At 46.6% G+C, this 6,361-nt stretch overlaps 1 long non-coding RNA gene across 1 annotated transcript; it reads right to left on the bottom strand.

Annotated features, from left to right (window-relative positions):
- Window positions 1–2,147: 2,147 nt before the first annotated feature.
- On the bottom strand, window positions 2,148–5,476 carry LOC147975652 (uncharacterized). Its single transcript, XR_015601001.1, has 2 exons — window positions 4,994–5,476; window positions 2,148–3,815 (listed from the first exon to the last, which is right to left on the bottom strand). It is a non-coding gene; the product is annotated as an uncharacterized LOC147975652 (long non-coding RNA).
- Window positions 5,477–6,361: the final 885 nt, after the last annotated feature.

Genomic DNA, 6,361 nt, shown 5'->3' with positions numbered 1-6,361 from the left:
TTGCTGTGGAAATATCATGCATCCCTTGCCACGCGGTTCCATATCTTCTCTCACCGAATATCTTCAAGAATAATAATCAAACCAAACCAAATTGCTGAAATAACTCGTATCAGCACCCTACAAGTGAGAATATGACGTAACGAATTGCTGAAAGATTACTGTCAAAAAAAAAGAAATGGTGAAAGATTAACGGGAAAATCTAAGATAGCGTGCGCACAGAATCCTAACGTCCGCGGGGAGACACAGCTCCTTCAGCAGCGCATGCACCGGGCGTGGTACCGCAGAGCAGCGAAAAACTAGCGGTACCAAGATTTGCTACTGTTATCAATTAACCTTTTTGTTTCTGTCAACCCACGTCGATCTATGGATTACAGAGGTTTAAACCTGCAACAAGTAAACGGGAACGACCAGGATAGAATCTGAATCTACGGTGCAAGAATAAAAAGCTGTTGGATGGACGCTTTTTTTTCAAGGGTACACCGAAAACGTACCTTAACTTTATAGAAAGGAGAAAAATATTTACAAGAGATTACATTTTCGCTAGGTAGGCATGACACACCAGCCTACCATAGCCTTCACTCACAAACCCTAGCCAACTACTCACAAAACGTAGCTACTCCGGTGGCCCCGACCCTAGTCCACATTTTAAGCTCTTGCCAGATTAGGTCTGCTGGAGGATGGCAAGCCACTTAAGTGTATACTAGCACATATGTCTATGCGTTGCAACGGGAAAACATTTTAGAATTTTGAATTTATGACAACTGGCTTGATGTTTAATTTAATTCAGAATGAATTACATTGCTTTATTCGGAATGGTCCAGAGTTGATATGCTTATTGCTAGGACAAATAAAAAAGGATGATCAGAAGTTATTTCCACCAGGTTAATCCAATTGGTGAACCGTTGATGAATCAAAAGTCATCTCCACCAGGTTGATCCATTTGGTCTCAGAATCTTTCCATGCGAGTACGTCCAAAATGACTCAATGCTCTCCCTTTTGAAAGTAAGCTATATGATACTGCCTCATTGGGCTTGTGATAGAGGTGTAAGCAGTAAATTTATGAAAACAATTTGTAGTTATCTTGCTTGAATATCCAAGTAGTGTTTTGTACTGGCTGAACTATATTTTACAGACTATTTACAAAACATTTTGTGGACTTTTGAACTGTTCTAAGGACGCTATCGGTCTCGAGTCATTTGCTGCCTCAGGACATTCTTTGTGATGAAAAAGGACACTTGCGAGTGTAGTACTAAATAACCCAAGCCATGTACAGTTTCCATGTTTCATCGACCAAACCACAACACCTAAACTGCAATGTGCTTCAGTAGCTTTGCTCCGACTCCAAGAATTTTCAGTGTCCTCCTTTTGGTTTTCATGTTTCATCGACCAAAACACAACACCTAAACTGCAATGTGCTTCAGTAGCTTTGCTCTGACTCCAAGTATTTCCATTGTCCTCCTTTTGGTTGTTAAGAACGTGAGTTAATCGAATAACAAATACTAGAACTTAAGTGTTTGGAAGTAGAAAAGCACCACTCGTGCATGAAATTGTGGCGTGTTTGTAAGTTGTGCACGAACAATTTTCCATTGATCGTTTGTTGTCAATCAAGTTCTCAAGTTTTTATGCACCACTGCTCACAACACGGCTTATTCGCTTCACTTGCTAAGGTCAACTCGTCCCAGAGCATGCGAAGCTCCTGCACCTTTGACCACGGGCTGCTACCTTGCGGGCCGTCACCGACTCCCTGTCAAGCTCCTTCGCCAGTGCAGCCACATTGCCCTTTTCGACGACTGCCGATCCAGGTTTCACCTGTTCTGCACACCGCCTGGTGCTACAGCCTATAGCTCGGCAACATGTGACGCACATCCATTGTTCATCATCCCCTTCCACCAACCATTGCAATTTCCATGAACCTTCTTTAGGAGACCGTCAGCCTGGCCACGCACATAGACACCGTGTTTGTCTGCTGCAGGGTGGTCGCCAGCTCGACCACGAGCTCCCTGTAGCACTGCCATGCTCCTATAGCTGATGTGCGAGACATATCATGTTGTGACGCCCCCGATTCAATCGTACACTAATCATACACACAAACGTGTACGATCAAGATCAGGGACTCACGGAAAGACATCACAACACAACTCTACAAATAAAATAAGTCATACAAGTATCATATTACAAGCCAGAGGCCTCGAGGGCTCGAATACAAGAGCTCGATCATAGACGAGTCAGCGGAAGCAACAATATCTGAGTACATACATAAGTAAACAAGTTTGCCTTAAGAAGGCTAGCACAAACTGGGATACAGATCGAAAGAGGCGCAGGCCTCCTGCCTGGGATCCTCCTAAACTACTCCTGGTCGTCGTCAGCGGGCTGCACATAGTAGTAGGCACCTCCCGAGTAGTAGTAGTCGTCATCGACAGTGGCGTCTGGCTCCTGGGCTCCATCGTTTGGTCGCAGTAATCGGGTATAGAAAGGGGAAAAAGAGGGAGCAAAGCAACCATGAGTACTCATCCAAAATACTCGCAAGCAAGGAGCTACACTACATATCTATGCATTGGTATCAAATAGAATAAGGGTATCATATGTGGATTGAACTACAGAATGCCGGAATAAGAGGGGGATAGCTAGTCTTTCAAAGACTACGCTTCCGGCCACCTCCATCTTACAGCATGTAGAGGAGAGTAGATGGTAAGTTCACCAAGTAGCATCGTGTAGCATAATCCTACCCGGCGGTTCTCTCCTCGTCGCCCTGTTAGAGAGCGACCACCGGGTTGTATCTGGCACTTGGAAAGGTGTGTTTTATTAAGTATCTGGTTCTAGTTGTTATAAGGTCAAGGTACAACTCCAAATCGTCCTGTTATCGAAGATCACGGCTATTCGAATAGATTAACTTCCCTGCAGGGGTGCACCACATAACCCAACACGCTCGATCCCCTTTGTCCGGACACACTTTTCTGGGTCATGCTCGGCCTCGGAAGATCAACACGTCGCAGCCCTACCTAGGCACAACAGAGAGGTCAGCACGCCGGTCTAAATCCTATGGCGCAGGGGTCTGGGCCCATCGCCCATTGCACACCTGCATGTTGCGAGGGCGGCCAGAAGCAAACCTAGCCTAGCAGGCGTTCCAGTCCAATCCGGCGCGCGCCGCTCAGTCGCTGACGTCACGAAGACTTCGGCTGATACCACAACGTCGAGTGCCCATAACTATCCCCGCGTAGATGGTTAGTGCATATAGGCCAGTAGCCAGACTCAGATCAAATACCAAGATCTTGTTAAGCGTGTTAAGTATCCGCAAACGCCGACCAGGGCCAGGCCCACCTCTCTCCTAGGTGGCCTCAACCTGCCCTGTCGCTCCGCCACAAAGCAACAGTCGGGGGCCGTCGGGAACCCAGGCCCACCTCTACCGGGATCGAGCCACTTGCCCCTTTAGCCCCCATCCCCGAACAGTAACTTAAGTAATGTAACAGTATCAAGTATATAGCATATGCCCGTGATCACCTCCCGAAGTGATCACGGCCCAGTAGTACAGCATGGCAGACGAACAAGAGTGTAGGGCCACTGTTGGAATACTAGCATCCTATACTAAGCATTTAGGATTGCAGGTAAAGGTAACAATAGTAGTGGCAAAGACAGGCTATGCAGCAGAATAGGATTAACGGAAAGCAGTAACATGCTACACTACTTTAATGCAAGCAGTAGAGAAAAGAGTAGGCGATATCTGGTGATCAGGGGGGGCTTGCCTGGTTGCTCTGGCAAGAGAGAGGGGCCGTCAACACTGTAGTCGTACTGGGTAGCAACAGCGTCGGCCTCGGTGTCTAGCGAGAGAAGAGGGGGAAGAAACAATAAATATAATGCAAACAAATGCATGACGATGCATGACATGACAAAGCGTGATGCTAGGTGTGCCCTAACGCGGTATGAAGTGGTACCGATGAGGGGGAAACATCCAAAAAAATATCCCTAGTGTTTCGCGTTTTCGGACAGATGAACCAGAGAGAAAAAGATGCATATTCGCTCTGCTAGGGATGCGTGGCGGACGAACGGGCCGCGTATCCGGATTTGTCTCGTCGTTCTGAGCAACTTTCATGTACAAAGTTTTTCCATCGGAGTTACGGTTAATTTTCTATAATTTTTCAAAGTTTTATTAATATTCTAGAATTTTGTGTCTAATTTAAATCCGAATTGACCAAGTCAATATGACTAGTCAAAAGGAGAGGTGGTGGCCCATATGACACTGATTTAATAATTTCCAAAATATTTGTCTAATCTATTTAAATGGGACCCACTTGTCATTTGCTAAAAGAGCTAGTTAGCACTAAACTAATCTTAAGCTAAACATAGCCTAATTAACAAGGGCCGGCCATTAGTAAACAGAGTCCAGCCAGACACACACGCACACCACACACACGCACGCTGTACACACAACACACATACATACACAACACACGCACACACACAGTGCTAGGAATTAATTCTGTTCTCTGTTTAGAAAATATAGCATTTTGTGATTTTTATGGGAATTAATCCATGCATCAAATTGATTTGGTCCAATGGAAACATTTAAGCTTTGACAAGTATATTACCTACAGATATTATTCTTACTCCTGTTAACAATTTTTTAGCCGCAGTTTAGGGGCTGCCTAGAGGGTTACTCAGTGTAATATTCATAAAGCTAGCCATACTAAAGTAACTAGCAGCAGTATAAGCAGAGCGGTGGGCATTGGCGTGGCGCAGGCTCGACTGGGGAAGGCGAGGCAGGCATGGGTGAGCGCGGGGCGCGGCCGACACGGCTAGCGGAAGCCGGGGTAGCGAGCGTCAGCAGAGCAACGGTAGCACGAGCAACGGCGATGTGCAGTGCGGCACGGCGGCGTGCGACAGCGGCACATGCAGTGCGCGGAGCAGAGCAGGTGCGGCAGTGGCGGTCGGAGGCGGTTGCGGACTCAACGGCCACAAATTGAAGCAGGCAAATGAGGGGTCTGGGAGAGGAGCTCACAGCGAGCTCGGGGGCGCGGTCGAGGAGGCCGGGGGTGGACTGGAGCTGTCGGAATCGACGACGACGACCGGAGATGTACGCGACGGAGACGACGATGATGGCGGGCGTACAGGGCCTTCCCGGTCCAACCCAATAGCGTAGATGAAGGAGGAGATGGTGGTGAAGCCCCTGGACGTCCCAGCTCAACGCGGGGATGACGACGGCCGCGAGGACGATAAAGCCGTGGCAACGGCTACGACTGCGATCGCTGCGGAGATGAGGACGAGTGAGGGAGAGGAGAAATGGATCTGGGGGCAGCCAGGGAGGGGATTAGGGTTTGGGGAAAGGGCGCCAGGTTCTTGTAGACTATGGGGAAGGTCGTGGATGGCCGGCACCTGGCCGGGGTGCCATGGATGGCCTCCACGATCTCCTCTGCCTCCTGTAGCAGTAGCAGGAGGAAGGGGAAAACAGGGGGTGGGCTGGGCCAGTTATAGTTAGGTGGGCCAAGTGGCCTAGTAGGTTAGGTCCTCCGTTTCTTTTCTTTTACTGTTTATTTATTTCTCTACTATTTAGCCTATAGTTTTCGTACTAAATGGTTTTAGTAAATGTTGAAATTTTTCCCATAATTACTTTCCGATATTTTGGTGTTGCTCAAAAAGTTCGAGGTTAAACGGAAAAGTTTGAAATTTAGATTATAATTAAATGGTCATAATAAGTGATGTTTGGCCACTTTAAATTATTTCTAGAGGCAATTTAAAAATCCATTAAATGTTGGTCCTAACACATTAATTAGTTAGTGAATACTTGTAACCCATCGAACAGTATTATTATGCCACTTGAAAACTTTATTTTTTTGACTTTAATCTAAACTTGAATTTGAATCGGGTCAGAATCAAAGTGAGGTTTAGCAAATTTTTGTGATGACATGGCACCATTAGCGTGTGGTTACTGTAGCTTAATTATCGGGGTGTCACAAATCTCCTCCACTACAAGAAATCTCGTCCCGAGATTTAAGAGGTGGAGTAAGGGGGAAAAGTCTGGTTACGAAATCCTAACGGATCTTCTCGATCTTGGCTGCTCTTCTCGAAGGGATCGATCGATTACATTGATGTCTTCATCCCACTACTTCAAGTCACCATTATGGAGTCGCCATTCTTCCTTCGGGGGTTCCATCATACTTACGAATAGGTAACGAGGCAGATCGGCAACGACAGAATGCTATGAGGGTAATAATATGGGATTAACCCATGAATGAGCATATGAGTACCCCTCGAGTTGAACAAATAATAGACATCGAGAGTAAAGTTTGAAGGTACAATAAGAAGTTTCAAGCAGCCAGGCTATCGTTCAATGCCTAGTCAGAAGGTGAAAGGGTTTCAGGGCAACATG

This window comes from Triticum urartu, chromosome 4A, assembly GCF_056163025.1.
Source record: "Triticum urartu cultivar PI428250 chromosome 4A, HENAU_Tu73, whole genome shotgun sequence".
NCBI classification, from domain to species: Eukaryota; Viridiplantae; Streptophyta; class Magnoliopsida; order Poales; family Poaceae; genus Triticum; species Triticum urartu.
Note: the sequence above shows the minus strand (reverse complement) of the source record. Positions and strands in the feature narration are given on the sequence as shown.